The sequence below is a fragment of the Budorcas taxicolor genome, chromosome 14 (genome assembly GCF_023091745.1).
Source record: "Budorcas taxicolor isolate Tak-1 chromosome 14, Takin1.1, whole genome shotgun sequence".
NCBI lineage: Eukaryota > Metazoa > Chordata > Mammalia > Artiodactyla > Bovidae > Budorcas > Budorcas taxicolor.
Genome location: NC_068923.1, coordinates 11,172,248 through 11,189,757, shown reverse-complemented (window position 1 = coordinate 11,189,757; position 17,510 = coordinate 11,172,248). Strand labels below are relative to the sequence as shown.

General features: G+C 39.7%; 1 pseudogene; it reads right to left on the bottom strand.

Moving 5' to 3' along the window:
- Positions 1-15,048, bottom strand: part of LOC128059623 (stathmin-like) — a 70,603-nt pseudogene extending 55,555 nt beyond the window's left edge.
- Positions 15,049-17,510: the final 2,462 nt, after the last annotated feature.

The following is a 17,510-nucleotide window of genomic DNA, read 5'->3' as shown; positions in this document are numbered from 1 at the left end:
GAGAGATGGTGATGGACAGGGAGCCTGGCTTGCTGCGATTCATGGGGTTGCAAGGAGTCGGACACGACTGAGCGACTGAACTGAACTGAACTGAACTGATGTTGGTTGGTCATAGCTTTTCTTCCAAGGAGCAACCATCTTTTAATTTCATTGCTGCCATCAATCACCATCTTCAGTGAATTTGGAGCAAAAACAAATAAAAGAAAGAACTCTCTCATTGTTTCCATTGTTTTCCAATATATTTGCCATGAAATGATTTGGCTATATATCATGATCATAGTTTTTCTAATGTTGAGTTTTAAGACAGCGTTTCACTCACCTCTTTCACTTTCATCAAGAGACTCTTTAGTTCGTCTTCACTTTCTGCCATAAGGGTGCTATCTGCATATCTGAGGTTATTGATATTTCTCTCAAAAATCTTGATTCCAACTTGTGCTTCATCCAGCCCTGCATTTCACATGATGTACTATGCATATAAGTTAAATAAGCAGGGTGACAATATACACCTTTATCCACTCCTTTCCCAGTTTTGAACCAGTTCATTGTTCCATATCTGGTTCTAACTGTTGCTTCTTGACTGGCAGATAGATTTCTCAAGAAGCAGGTGAGATAATCTGGTATTCCCATCTCTAAAAATTTTCCACCGGTTTTTGTGATCCATGCTGTCAAAGACTTTGTTGTAGTCAATAAAGCAGAAGTAGATGTTTTTTCTATTCATATCAAGATAGCAGAGTAGAAGGATGTGTGCTCATCTTTTCCTGTGAGAACTCCAAAATTGCAACTCTCTGCTAAACCACCATCAACAGGAGAATGCTGTATCTTACCAAAAAAAGATACCCCACTCCAAGAGCAAAGGACAAGTTCCAAAAATACTGTAGGAGGGGTGAAATCACATTTAGAATCAAACCCCATATCTGCCAGAGATGCCCAGAGGGCTCAAACAAATCCCTGTGTGCGCCAGGACACAGAGACCCTGCAGAGACTAAGTGAGACCTGCCTTTGAGTGTCTCAGTGTCTCCAGTGGAGGCATGCTTCTGCAGTGGCCTACTGCAGGCACAGGTGCTCTGGCTGCAGCAGACCTAGGAAGTGTGGCATGCGACATAAATCCTCCTTGAGGAGATCACCATAGAGCTGCAGAGAAGACAAACCACAAACTGGAGAACAATTCTATCGAAGAAGTTCTCACACTGTTGCAAAAGTTCTAGGACCCACAACAGATTCCCCAACCTGGATATCTGGCAAAGGGACTGAGAACCTCCAGTGAATTTGACTTTGAAGGCCAGTGGGATTTGATTACAGAACTTCTGCAGGACTGGAAACCAGACGTTTGGATGACACAAACAAAAATTTGTGGGCACCAGGACACAGGAGAAAGGAACAGTTACTCCACAAGAGATTGAGACAGACTGGTCCAGAAATCTCTGGCAGAGGCTTGGATTGACAGTGTGTTGCTGTGGGATCAGGCACTGCCTACAACAGTCCTTTTGAAGGTCACCATTTCCACCATTACCCCTACCATAGTTTGACCTGAGGCCAAACTACAGGGAAGAAATACAGCCCACCCATCAACAGAAAATTGGATTAAAGATTTACTGGGCATAGCCCGCCCATCTGATCAAGACCAATTCCTCCACAGCCAGTCCCTCCCATCAGAAAGCTTACACAAACTGCTTGTCCTTCTCCATCAGAGGGGAGACAGAATGAACACCACAATCACAGAAAATTAACCAAACTGATCATGTGAATCACAGCCTTGTTTTAACTCAGTGAAACTATGAGTCATGACGTGTAGGGCCATCCAAGATGGACAAGGCATGGTGGAGAGCTCTGACAAAACATGGTTCACTGGAGAAGGGAATGGCAAACCACTTCAATATTCTTGCCTTGAGAACCCCATGAATCGTATGAAAGGCAAAAAATATGACACTGAAAGATAAACTCCTTAGGTCGGTAGCTGCCCGATGACCTACTAAAAACAGCAGAGAAATAGCTCCAGAAGGAATGAAGAGGCTGAGCCAAAGCAAAAACAATGCCATGTTGTGGATGCAATGGCTTATGGAAGTAAAATCTGATGTCTCTAATACCCTTTGTTAAAATGAAGCACATGTGTGCAGTGCATTCTAAGCTCCTTCAGTCGTATAGGATTCTTTGTGATGCTATGGACCATAGCCTGCCAGGACCCTCAGTTCATGGGATTCTACAGGCAAGAATACTGGAGTGTATTGCCATGCTCTTCTCCAGGGGATCTTCCAACCCAGTGGTTGAACCCACATCTCTTCTGTCTCATGCATTGGCAGGCGAATTCTTTTATCACTTTGCCACCAGGAAAGCTCTAGCATATAATATACTGCCATATTTTTAAGTATTATTAATTACCCAGTTATATCCTAAAATATGTATTTTATATGTATGTATCATTTATATAAAATTTATAATTATTTATTTTGGAAGTATAGATAGAGCTAATAATTAACATTCATAAGTGTTAATGAAAGAATAGGCAGTTTATGCATAGTTATTGCTAATCAATGTTTATTCCATCAGAAGGACACATCAATTATAATTCACTCATAGAAAAGCTACTCATCTAGGGAGGCGGTCCTAAGATGCTAGAGGAATAGGATGGGGAGACCACTTTCTCCCTCACAAATTCATCAAAAGAACATTTAAACGCTGAGTAAATTCCACAAAACAACTTCTGAATGCCAGCAGAGGACATCAGCCACCCAGAAAAGCAGCCCAGTGTCTTTGAAAGGAGTTAGGAAAAAATATAAAAGACAAAAAAAAGAGACAAAGGAGGTAGAGACTGAGCTCCATCATGGAAAGGAAGTCTTAACAAGAGAGAAGTTTTCAAACACCAAGAAACTTTCACTGCCGAGTCTGTGGCAAGCCTTGGAACCACAGAGGGCAACATAACTGGGAGGGAAAATAAATAAACAATTAAACCTGACAGATTACGTGCCCAACGGTAACTCCCTCACAGAGAAACAGGGCAGACACCTGCACCCGCCACTAGCAAGCAGGGGCTGAGCAGGGAGACGCGGGCTGCACTGCTTAGAGTAGGGACCGGGCCTGAATGCCCCAAGGGCAATCTGAGGGAATTAACCTGGGCTAGCAAACCAGACTGTGGGATAGTTCCCACACAAAAAGCCCTAACCTAAGACACCTCCAGGCCTGCTCACAGAACAAAGGACTGAACAGAGCTAGCCCACTGCAGACCATCGCCCTCTGGTGACAGGTAGCCAGAGCCAGAAGGGGGCAATCACAGCCCCAGAGAGACATTATCTACCAAACTGCAAGCAGGCTTCTTTGCTAAATAAGACTTCTTGGGGTTCTGGATGGTCAACATCCACCTGAGAAGGTGCACTGGTTGTACACCCAGAAAACCGAGCGGGAGGGACAGGGGAGGGCATAAGTCGCAGCGACTGTGCTCGCCAAACACATCATCACCTGAGCTGCTCGGACCTGGGAAGGTCACAAAACGCAGGCCCAACCGAATTTGCACCTCTGCGAACTACCTGAGTGCCTGAACATGAGTGGCTTAGACCTGGGAGGTGCATGCAGCCCAGGGCCGGCCTCAGATAGTTCCTGGTGGAGCAACCTAGAGCCTGGGCAGTGTGGGCAGGGAGGGCACTCGTGCCATGAGCGGGGGCAGGCCTAATGTGGCTCAGACACTTTGAGCACATGCCAGTGTTATTTGTTTGCAGTGTCCCTCCCTCCCCATTGCGCTACTGAACAAGTGAGCCTAAAAAAGTGTCCACCACCACCCCCATGTTTCAGGGCAGAAATCAGACACTGAAGAGACCAGAAAACAGAAGAAGCAGAAACAGAGGGAACTGCCTTGGAAGAGATAGGTGCAATAGATTAAAACCATGTATTTAGTACCGACTACATAGGAAGGGGCCTACAGATCTTGAGAAATATAAGCCTGGCCAAGGAACTGTCCAAAAATGAACTGACCCCACACTGCCCACAACAACACCAGAGAAAGTCCTAGATATATTTTTACTATTTTTGCTATCATTCTTTTTTTTTTAATTTTAAGTCCTCTATTACTCTTTTAATTTTCATTTTTATAACCTACTATTACTTTGCAAAAAAAAGTGACCCTATTTTTTAAAGAAAACTTCATATATATATATATATATATATATATATATATATACATATAATTTTTGTGACTTTTTTTTTTTTTCTTTAATATTGTATTTTTGAAAATCCAACCTCTACTGTAGATTTTTAATCTTTGCTTTTTGGTATTTGTTATCAATTTTGTACCTTTAAGAATCCAATCTTCAGTACCCAGTTTTACCTGGGAGTGAGATTACTGACTTGACTGCTCTCTCCCCCTTTGGATTCTCCTTTTCTCCACCAGGTTGCCTCAATCTCCTCCCTCCATCTTCTATTCTCTACCCAACTCTGTGAATCTCTGTGTGTTCCAGATGATGGAGAACACTTAAGGAACTGATTATTAGCTGGATCAGTCTCTCTCCTTTTGATTCCCTCCTTTATCCTCCTGGCAACCTCAGTCTCATTCTTCCCTCTTCTCTTCTCTGCATAAATCTGTGAACATCTCTGAGCAGTCCAGACTGTGGAGTGAACATAAGGAAGTGATTACTGGCTAGCTTGCTCTCTCCTCTTTTGATTCCACCTCATCTCATTCAGGTCATCTCTAACACCATTCTCCCTCTTCTCTTCTCCATGTAACTCTGTGTACCTCTCTGGGTGCCCCTCACTGTGGAGAAACTTTCCATCTTTAACCTAGATTTTCTATCAATGTTGCTGTATAGATGGAGAAGTCTTGAGACTACTGTAAAAATAAGACTGAAAACCAGAAGCAGGTGGCTTACGTACAAATCCTGAGAACACCAGAGAACTCCTGACTCCAGGGAACATTAATCAACAGGAGCTCATCAAATGCATCCATACCTACACTGAAACCAAGGACCACCCAAGGGCCAACAAGTTCCAGAGCAAGAAAAACGACACAAATTCCCCAGCAACACAGGAACACAGCTCTGAGCTTCAATATACAGGCTGCCCAAAGTTACTCCAAATCATTGACATCTCATGACTCATTACTGGACACTTCGTTGCACTCCAGTTCAGTTCAGTTCAGTTCAGTTCAGTCTCTCAGTCGTGTCTGACTCTTTGCAACCCCATGAATCCCAGCATGCCAGGCCTCCCTGTTCATCACCATCTCCCAGAGTTCACTCAGACTCACTTCCATCGAGTCTGTGATGCCATCAAGCCATTTCATCCTCAGTCGTCCTCTTCTCCTCCTGCCCTCAATCCCTCGCAGCATCAAAGTCTTTTCCAATGACTCCACTCTTCGCATGAGGTGGCCAAAGTACTGGACTTTTAGCTTTAGCATCATTTCTTCCAAAGAAATCCCAGGGCAGATCTCCTTCAGAATGGACGGGTTGGATCCCCTTGCAGTCCAAGGGACTCTCAAGAGTCTTCTCCAACACCACAGTTCAAAAGCATCAATTCTTCTGTGCTCAGCCTTCTTCACAGTCCAACTCTCACATCCGTACATGACCACAGGAAAACCCGTAGCCTTGACTAGACGGACCTTAGTTGGCAAAGTAATCATTCTGCTTTTGAATATGCTATCTAGGTTGGTCATCACTTTTCTTCCAAGAAGTAAGCGTCTTTAATTTCATGGCTGCAATCATAATCTGCAGTGATTTTGGAGCCCCAAAAAACAAAGTCTGACACTGTTTCCACTGTTTCCCCATCTATGTCCCATGAAGTGATGGCACCAGATGCCATGATGTTCGTTTTCTGAATGTTGAGTTTTAAGCCAACTTTTTGACTCTTCTCTTTCACTTTCATCAAGAGACTTTTTAGCTCCTCTTCACTTTCTGCCATAAGGGCGGTGTCATCTGCATATCTGTGGTTATTGATATTTCTTCTGGCAATCTTGATTCCAGCTTGTGTTTCTTCCAGTCCATCGTTTCTCATGATGTACTCTGCACAGAAGTTAAATAAGCAGGGTGACAATATACAGCCTTGACATACTCCTTTTCCTATTTGGAACCAGTCTGTTGTTCCATCTCCAGTTCTAACTGTTGCTTCCTGACCTGCATACAGATTTCTCAAGAGGCAGGTTAGGTGGTGTGGTATCCCCATCTCTTGAAGAATTTTCCACAGTTTATTGTGATCCACACAGTCAAAGGCTTTGGCATAGTCAATAAAGCAGAAATAGAAGTTTTCTGGAACTCTTTTGCTTTTTACATGATCCAATGGATGTTGGCAATTTGATCTCTGGTTTCTCTGCCTTTTCTAAAACCAGCTCGAACATCAGGGAGTTCACGGTTCACATATTGCTGAAGCCTGGCTTGGAGAATTTTGAGCATTACTTTACTAGCATGTGAGATGAGTGCAATTGTGCGGTAGTTTGAGCATTCTTTGGCATTGCCTTTGGAATTGGGATGAAAACTGATCTTTCCAATCCTGTGGCCAATGCTGAGCTTTCCAAAATTGCTGGCATATTGAGTGCAGCACTTTCACAGCATCATCTTCCAGGATTTGAAACAGCCCAACTGGAATTCCATCACCTCCACTAGCTTTGTTCATAGTGATGCTTTCTAAGGCCCACTTGACTTCACTTTCCAAGATGTCTGGCTCTAGATTAGTAATCACATCATCATGATTATCTGGGTCCTGAACATCTTTTTTGTACAGTTTTTCTGTGTATTCTTGCCACCTCTTCTTAATATCTTCTGCTTCTGTTAGATCCATACCATGCATGTCCTTTATTGAGCCCATCTTTGCATGAAATGTTCCCTTGGTATCTCTAATTTTCTTGACGAGATCTCTAGTCTTTCCCATTCTGTTGTTTTCCTCTATTTCTTTGCATTGATGGCTGAAGAAGGCTTTCTTATCTCTTCTTGCTATTCTGTGGAACTCTGCATTCAGATGCTTATATCTTTCCGTTTCTCTTTGCTTTTCACCTCTCTTCTTTTCACAGCTGTTTTCAAGGCCTCCACAGACAACCATGTTGCTTTTTTGCATTTCTTTTCCATGGGGATGGTCTTGATCCCTGTCTATTGTACAATGTCACGAACCTCATTCCATAGTTCACCAGGCACTCTATCTATCAGATCTAGGCCCTTAAATCTATTTCTCACTTGCACTGTATAATCATTAGGGATTTGATATAAGTCATACCTGAATGGTCTAGTGGTTTTCCCTACTTTCTTCAATTTAAGTCTGAATTTGGCAATAAAGTGTTCATGATCTGAACCAAGTCAGCTCCTGGTCTTGTTTTTGTTGACTGTATAGAGCTTCTCCATCTTTGGCTGCAAAGAATATCATCAATCTGATTTCAGTGTTGACCACCTGGTGATGTCCATGTGGAGAGTCTTCTCTTGTGTTGTTGGAAGAGGGTGTTTGCTATGACCAGTGCATTTTCTTGGCAAAATTCTATTAGTCTTTGCTCTGCTTCAATCCACATTCCAAGGCCAAATTTCCCTGTTACCGCAGGTGTTTCTTGACTTCCTACTTTTGCATTCCAGTCCCCTATAATGAAAAGGACATCTTTTTTGGGTGTTAGTTCTAAAAGGTCTTGTTGGTCTTCATAGAACCGTTCAACTTCAGTTTCTTCAGCATTACTTGTTGGGGCATAGACTTTGATAACTGTAATATTGAATGATTTGCCTTGGAGACAAACAGAGATCATTCCGTCGTTTTTGAGATTGCATCCAAGTACTGCATTTTGGACTCTTGTTGACCATAATGGCCACTCCGTTTCTTCTGATGGATTCCTGCCCACAGTAGTAGATATAATGGTCATCTGAGTTAAATTCCCCATTCCAGTTTATTTTAGTTCAGGGATTCCTAGAAAGTCAACGTTCAACCTTGCCATCGCTTGTTTGACCACTTCCAATTTGCCTTGATTCATGGACCTGAAATTCCATGTTCCTATGGAATATTGATCTTTACAGCATCGGATCTTGCTTCTATCACCAGTCACATCCTCAACTGGGTATTGTTTTTGCTTTGGCTCCATCCCTTCATTCTTTCTGGAGTTATTTCTCCACTGATCTCCAGTAGCATATTGGGCACCTAATGACCTGGAGAGTTCCTCTTTTGGTATCCTATCATTTTGCCTTCTCATACTGTTCATGGTGTTCTCACGGAAAAAATACTGAAGTGTCTTGCCATTCCCTTCTCCAGTGGACCACATTCTGTCAGACCTCTCCACCATGAACTGCCCGTCTTGTTTTGCCATGCAGACATGGCTTGGTTTCATTGAGTTATACAAGGCTGTGGTCCTAGTGTGATTAGATTGACTAGTTTTCTGTGAGTATGGTTTCAGTGTGTCTGCCCTCTGATATCTTCTTGCAACACCTACCATCTTACTTGCGTTTCTGTTACCTTGGGCATGTGGTGTCTCTTCATAGCTGCTCCAGCAAAGCACAGTCACTGCTCCTTACCTTCGATGAGGGGTATCTCCTTACCACTGCTGTCCTGACCTTCTTTGTGGGATAGCTCCTCTAGGCCTTCCTGTGCCTGCCCAACCACTGCTCCCAGGGATGCTCCTATTGGCTGCTGGCCCTGGCCTCAGGTGTGGGTGTCTCCTCCCAGCTGCTGCCCTTTGCCTCTAGCTCACTCCAGAGATCAGAAATCCAGCTCCACCCACCAGAACAGGGACACAAGCTTCCCTAACCAGGAAACCTTGACAAACCACTTGTACAACCCCACCCACCATGAGGAAACTCCACTCTAAAGAGAACTCCACAAACTGCCAGAATACAGAAAGGCCACCCCTAACCCAGCAATATAAACAAGACAGAGGAATACACAGCAGGTAAAGGAAAAGCATAAATGCCCACCAAATCAAACAAAAGAGGAAGAGATAAGAAATCTACTGATAAAGAAATAGGGATAATGATAGTGAAAATGATCCAAATTCTTGAAACCAAAATGGAATCACAGATAAATAGCCTGGAGACAAGGATTGAGAAGATGCAAGAAAGGTTTAACAAGGACCTAAAAGAAATAAAAAAGAGTCAATATATAATGAATAATGCAAAGAATGAGATCAAAAACATTCTGAAGACAACAAATAGAATGGAGCCAGAAGATAGGACTAGTGAAGTAGAAGACAGAATGGTAAAAATAAATGAATCAGAGAGGAAAAAAGAAAAATGAATTGACGTAAATGAGGATAATCTCAGAGATCTCCAGAACAATATTAAATGCCCCAACATTCGAATCATAGGATTCCCAGAAGAAGAAGACAAAAAGAAAGACCATGAAAAAATACTTGAGGAGATAATAATTGAAAACTTCTCTAAAATGGGGAAGGGAATAATCACCCAAGTCCAAGAAATCCAGAGAGTCCAAAAAAGATAAACCCAAGGCAAAACACCCCAAGACACATATTAATCAAATTAACAAAGATCAAACACAGAGAACAAATATTAAAATCAGCAAGGGGAAAACAACAAATAACACACAAGAGGATTCCTATAAGAATAACAGCTGATTTTTCAATGGAAACTCTTCAGGCCAGGAGGGAATAGCAGGACATAAAGTGATGAAAGAAAACAACCTACAGCCCAGATCACTGTACCCAGCAAGGATCTCATACAAATATGAAGGAGAAATCAAAAGCTTTACAGACAAGCAAAAGCTGAGAGAATTCAGCACCATCAAATCAGCTCTCCAACAAATGCTAAAGGATCTTCTCTAGACAGGAAACACAGAAAGGGTGTATAAACCAGAACCCAAAACAATAAAGTAAATGGCAACAGGATCATACTTATTAATAATTACCTTAAATGTAAATGGATTGAATACCCCAACCAAAAGACGAAGACTGGCTGAATGGATGCAAAAACAAGACCCTTATATACGTTGTCTACAAGATATGCACCTCAAAACAGGGGACACATACAGACTGAAAGTGAAGGGCTTGAAAAAGATATTCCATGCAAATAGAGACCAAAAGAAAGCAGAAGCAGTAATACTCATATCAGATAAAATAGACTTTAAAACAAAGGCTATGAAAAGAGACGAAGAAGAACACTACATATTGATGAAAGGATCAATTCAAGATCAACAATTATAAATATATATTCACCCAAGATCAACAATTATAAATATATATTCACCCAACATAGGAACACCACAATATGTAAGACAAATGCTAACGAGTATGAAAGGGGAAATTAACAATAACACAATAATAGTGGGATATTTTAATACCTCACTCACACCTATAGATAGATCAACTAAACAGAAAATTAACAAGGAAACACATACTTTAAATGATACAATAAACCAGCTAGAACTAACTGATATCTATAGGACATTTCACCAAAAAACAGTAAATTTCACCTTTTTCTCAAGCACACATGGAACCTTCTCCAGGATGGATCACATCCTGGGCCATAAATCTAGCCTTGGTAAATTCAAAACAACTGAAATCATTCCAAGTATCTTTTCTGACCACAATGCAGTAATATTAGAACTCAATTACATGAGAAAAACTATTAAAAATTGCAACATATGGAGGTTGAATAACACGCTGCTGAATAACCAACAAATCGCAGAAGAAATCGAAATATGCATAGAGGCAAAAGAAAATGAGAACAAAACAACCCAAAGCCTATGGGATACTGTAAAAGCAGTGCTAAGAGGAAAGTTCATAGCAATACAGGCATACCTCAAGAAACAAGAAAAAAGTAAAATAAATAACACAACTCTACACCTAAAGCAACTAGAAAAGGAAGAAATGAAGAACCCCAGGGTTAGTAGAAGGAAATAAATCTTAAAAATTAAGGCAGAAATCAATGCAAAAGAAATAAAAGAGACCATAGCAAAAATTAACAAAGCCAAAAGCTGTTTCTTTGAAAGGATAAATAAAATTAACAAACCATTAGCCAGACTCATCAAGAAACAAAGGGAGAAAAATTAAATGAATAAAATTAGAAATGAAAATGGAGATATCACAACAGACAACACAGAAATACAAAGGATCATTAGAGATTACTGTTAGTAATTATGTGCCAATAAAATGGACAACATGGAAGAAATGGACAAATTCTTCTAAAAGTACAAGTTTTCAAAACTGAACCAGGAAGAAATAGAAAATCTTAACAAACCCATCACAAGCACGGAAATTGAAACTGTAATCAGAAATCTTCCAGCAAACAAAAGCCCAGGTCCAGACGGCTTCACAGCTTAATTCTACCAAAAATTTAGAGAAGAGCTAAAACCTATCCTACTCAAACACTTCCAGAAAATTTCAGAGGAAGGTAAACTTCCAAACACATTTTACGAGGCCACCATCACCCTAATACCACAACCTGACAAAGATGCCACAAAAAAAAAAAAAAAAAAGAAAACTACAGGCCAATATCACTGACGAACATAGATGCAAAAATCCTTAACAAAATTCTAGCAAACAGAATCCAACAGCATATTAAAAAGATCATACACCATGACCAAGTGGGCTTTATCCCAGGGATGCAAGGATTCTTCAATATCCACAAATCAAAGTAATATACTACATTAACAAATTGAAAAATAAAAGTGGTATGATTATCTCAATAAATGCAGAGAAAGCCTTTGACAAAATTAAACATCCATTTATAATAAATACTCTCCAGAAAGCAGGTATAGAAGGAAAATACCTCAACATAATAAAAGCAATATATGACAAATCCACAGCAAACATTATCCTCAATGGTGAAAAATTGAAAGTATTTCCCCTAAAGTCAGGAACAAGACAAGGGTGCCCACTTTCACTACTACTATTCAACACAGGTTTGGAAGTTTTTGGCCACAGCAATCAGAGCAGAAAAAGAAATAAAAAGAATCCAAATTGAAAAAGAAGAAGTAAAACTCTCACTGTTTGCAGATGACATGATCCTCTACATAGAAAACCCTAAAGACTCCACCAGAAAATTACTAGAGCTAATCCATGAATATAGTAAAGTTGCAGGATATAAAATATACACACAGAAATCCTTTGTATTCTTATACACTAATAATGAGAAAATAGAAAGATAAATTAAGGAAATATTTCCATTCACCAATGCAACGAAAAGAATAAAATACTTAGGAACATATCTACCTAAAGAAACTAAAGACCTATATATAGAAAAATATAAAACCCTGGTGAAAGTAATCAAAGAGAACAAGAACACTAATAGATGGAGAAATATACCATGTTCATGGATTGGAAGAGTCAATATATTGAAAATGAATATAATACCCAAAGCAACCTATATATTCAATGCATTCCCTATCAAGCTACGAACGGTTTTTTTTGCAGAGCTAGAACAAATAATTTCACAATTTGTATGGAAATACAAAAAACCTCGAATAGCCAAAGCAATCTTGAGAAAGAAGAATGGAACTGGAAGAATCAACCTGCCTGACTTCAGGATATATACAAAGCCACAGTCATCAACACAGTATGGTACTGGCACACAGACAGAAATATGGATCAGTGAAACAAAGTATAAATCCCAGAGATAAATCCATGCACCTATGGACACCTTATCTTTGACAAAGGATGCAAGAATATACAATGGATTAAACACAAACTCTTTAACAAGTGGTGCTGGGAAAACTGATCAAACACTTGTACAAGAATGAAACAAGGACATTTTCTAACAACGTACACAAAAATAAACTCAAAATGGATTAAAGATCTAAACGTAAGACCAGAAACTATAAAACTCTTAGAGGAGAATATCGACAAAACTCTCTCCGACATAAATCACAGCAGGATCCTTTATGACCCACCTCCCAGAATATTGGAAATAAAATAAAAAAAATAAATAAATGTGACCTTATTAAAATTAAAAGCTTCTGCACAACAAAGGAAACTATAAGAAAGGTGAAAAGTGAGTCTTCAGAATGGGAGAAAATAATAGCAAATGTAGCCATTGACAAAGAACTAATCTCAAAAATATACAAGCAACTCATGCAGCTCAATTCCAGAAAAATAAACGACCCAATCAAAAATGGGCCAAAGAACTGAACAGACATTTCTCCAAAGAAGACATACAGATGGCTAACAAACACATGAAAAGAGGCTCAGTATCACTCATTATCAAAGAAATGCAAATCAAAACCACAATGAGGTACGATTTCACGCCAGTCAGAAATGCTGCTATCCAAAAGTCTACAAGCAATAAATTCTGGAAAGGGTGTACAGAAGTGGGAACCCTCTTACACTGTTGGTGGGAATGCCAACTGGTACAGCCACTATGGAGAACAGTGTGGAGATTCCTTAAAAAACTGGAAATAGAATTACCTTATGACCCAGCAGTCCCACTGCTGGGCATACACACTGAGGAAACAAGAATTGAAAGAGACATGTGTACCCCAATGTTCATCGCTGCACTGTTTATAATAGCCAGAACACAGAAGCAACCTAGATGTCCATCAGCAGATGAATGGATAAGAAAGCAGTGGTATATTACTCAGCCATTAAAAATAATACTTTTGAATCATTTCTAATGAGGTGGATGAAACTGGAGCCTATTATACAGAGTGAAGTAAGCCAGAAAGAAAAACATCAATACAGTATACTAACGCATATATGATGACTGCAGCCATGAAATTATAAGACGCTTACTCCTTGGAAGAAAAGTTATGACCAACTTAGATAGCATATTGAAAAGCAGAGACATTACTCTGCCAACAAATGTTCATCTAGTCAAAGCTTTAGTTTTTCCAGTGGTCATGTATGGATGCAAGAGTTGGACTGTGAAAAACCTGAGCACCAAAGAATTGAGGCTTTTGAACTGCAGTGTTGGAGAAGACTCTTGAGAGTCCCTTGGACTACAAGGAGATCCAACCAGTCCATTCTAAAGGAGATCAGCCCTGGGTGTTCTTTGGAAGGAATTACGCTAAAGCTGAAACTCCAGTATTTTGGCCACCTCATGCAACGAGTTGACTCATTGGAAAAGACTCTGATGCTGGGAGGGATTGGGGGCAGGAAGAGAACAGGGTGACAGAGAATGAGATGGTTGGATGGCATCACTGACTCGATGGACGTGAATTTGAGTGAACTCCACGAGATGGTGATGGACAGGGAGGCCTGGCATGCTGCAATTAATGGGGTCAAAAAGGATTAGACACCACTGAGTGACTGAACTGAACTGAACTGAACTGAACTCATATTTATGGAATTTAGAAAGATGGTAATGATAACCCTGTATGCAAGACAGCAAAAGAGACACAGATGTATAGAACAGTCTTTTGGACTCTATGGGAGAGGGAAAAGGTGGGATGATTTGGGGGAATGGCATGGAAACATGTATAATATCATTTAAGAAACCAATCACTGGTCCAGTTTGAATACAGGATCCTTGGGGTTCGTGCACTGGGATGACCCGGAGGGATGGTTCGGGGAGGGCTGTGGAAGGGGAGTTCATGATGGGGAACACATGTACGACCATGGCAGATTCATGTTGATGTGTGCCAGAACCAATACAATATTGTAAAGTAACTAGCCTCCAATTAAAATAAATAAATTTAAATTAAAAAAAAAACAAATACTCATCTAAAAACATCAAAAAAGAAAGAATAATATCTGACTAAATCTGGTCGTTATAGTCCAGCTAATTTGACATGTAAAATTGCTCATCATAACAAATATGAAATAAAATACAAATCTAGAACTAAATATAAATTATAAATTTACTCCAAATTAAAACATAAATCTTTATTGTGAACTTTTTTATTTAAAAAAAAAATGGGTAACAAAGTCACTAGATAAGCAAAGATGGTTTCTAGTATAGTAAATCCAGGAAGAATTCTTGATTTAAAAAATATTTCTACGAGATAATGATAGCTTAAAATAAAGTTATATTTTGTGTGTTTTCTCAGTCTATCAGTCATGTCCAACTCTTTGCCACCCCATGGACTGGAGCCCCCTGGTCTCTGTCCATGACATTCTCCAAGCAGGAATATTGGAATGGGTTCTCATCTCCTACTTCAGGGTATCATCTCAGCTCAGGGGTTTAATCCTCATCTCTTACCTTCTGCATTGACAGGTGAATTATTTGCCATTGTGCCACTTGATAACTATTGCTTGTGAATTAAGAAACACCAGACATAAAAATGACTAAGTATATTTAATATATGAAGTGTAAAATTCATTGAAATATTACTAACAATATAGGAGAGGTTTCATAATCTTTTAAAAAAAACCCTGCCAAAACACTCTGTCTGTGCCTCCAACATTGTATATTTCAGCCAAAAGCATAGAAGGATGGTATTAAACCTCAAATGCATAAAAACAAAGCAGTGATCACACTATTGGAGAAATTAACTGTGAGGTTTTAAGCAGACCAATATATATTGACAGAATGCTCAGAACAATAAAACAGAAATGGGGGTGGTTCTTTTCAGTATAGTGAGCAGAGTTGTCTATGACAGAACCAGAAGACTTGTCAAAAAGACTTGTCTTTCATTTTGGGACAAGGTGACCCTTCTGCAGAACTTCGAGTAGGCAAATAAGAAGTGTCTGACAGAGGAACACATTATAGATCAAGTGAGTAGGAGAAGCTAAATCAAAGAGTAACCTGGCCTCTGAGGAAGCCTAGGCAGATGAAATCATGTGTTATAAGTTCACCAACTTGAGTCACAAGACAGGCAAAGCAAGTAGTGATCAGATGGAGAAGTGTTAATTAGTCCCGGTATAAAAGCAATCATAGCATGCTGCTGATTTAGAAACAGGAAGGGAGGACCTGGTGATCTAGTGGTTAAGAATCCATACTTTTACTGCAAGGGGCACCAGTTTCTACCCCCAGGTTAGTGAACTAAGATCCTGCATGCTTTGCAGTGAAAGGAAAAGGCAAAAACACAAGGAAGATGTAGAAGACCACAAAATCTAATATGTAAAATGAGTTACAGACTGAAATTTCCCCTCCTCAAATTAATATGCTGAAGCCCTAACTCACCCCACTAAGACAGTATTTGGAGGTAAGGCTTTTAGGAATTACCTAAGATGAAAATAAACACAAAGTTGTGGCATTAATCCAATAGGATTTCTGGCCTTAGAAAAAGAGGGAAAAAGAAGAGCTCTCTCTCTCTCATGAAAGTCCAGGTAAGGACATAAAGCAAGGCATGGGGCTATAGGCCAGGAAGAGAGCTCTCACCACAGCCAAGCTGTGCTGGTTCTTCGATCTCAGATTTCCACCTCCCAGGACTTCAAAGATGTGAGTTCCTTTTGTTCAAGGCACCCAACCTGCTGTATTTTGTTATGGCAGCCTGAGTTATATAATACACGTTGGAATATTTTTCACTTCCTATAGCAACTGTTAAGATTTCTACGTATGAATATTTCAAAATGTGCCTGATTTGTTTTTGCTCTTATCCAATTCTTTAAAAACATAAATCAGTTAAATATAATAAATTACATTTATTAGTAGGACAAGCAATGAATAAAGGCTTAAGAGGTAAGTGAGTACCTGAGCTAAATTCAAAATGTAAATAAATGTCTACATCATAGACTAGAAGGAAAAACAGGCAAGAAAAATAGTAAAAATTGTGCCTTGAAACTACCATTTTTGCATAGATGGGTAGAAGATTCATGAAGAGGAGTTATAGTATCACTGTGTGTGTTTTTCACTCAGTCATGGCCAACCCTTTGCCACTGCCTGGCCTGTAGCCCTGCAGGCTCCTCATTTCATGGGATTTTCCAGGGAAGAACACTGGAGTAAGCTGCCATTCTCTTCTCCAGGAGATCCTCCCCACCCAGGGATCGAACTAGGGTCTCTTGCATTGCAGACAGATTCTTTATCATCTGATCTACCAGGGAAGCCCATATTATTACTGAAATAGTCCAAATCTGTTTCTCTTGTTTGAATAAAGATGTGAAATCCTAAGCAGTTTCTGCAAGAAGAGGATAACTGATACATCCACAGGGGATTGCTTTAATACTGCTGACAGGTGAAGTTTTAATGCATGCTTCCAGTGAATGGGACAACTTGATTTTAGTCCAGGTAGTCTAACATAAACTTCACCTTGTTTCAATTACTTTTTTTTTTTTTTTTTCGGACACTCATATTAATCATTGAAATGGTGACATTTTAATTTGCTGTATTTTGATTTGTGGTGTCAAATAACTTTGTTTTCCTTAAAGTTAGCAGTTATGATATTTTTTAAATTTATTTATTTATTATTGAAGGATAATTGCTTTACAGAATTTTTCTGCTTTCTGTCAAACCTCAATATGAATTAGCCACAGGTATACAAATATCCCCTCCCTTTTGAACCTCTCCCCATCTCCCTCCCCATCTCACCCCTCTAGGTTGATACAGAGCCTTTGTTTGAGTTTCTGAGCCATACAGCACATTCCCATTGGCTATCTATTTTACATATGGTACTGTAAGTTTTCATGTTACTCTTTCCATACATATCACCCTCTCATTTTTAAAATAATTTCTGGAGAGATTTTATTTATTTATGTTCCTATATACCATGGATATCCCCTCTCTGGATGAGTGAGCTAAAAACTGATTATGTTA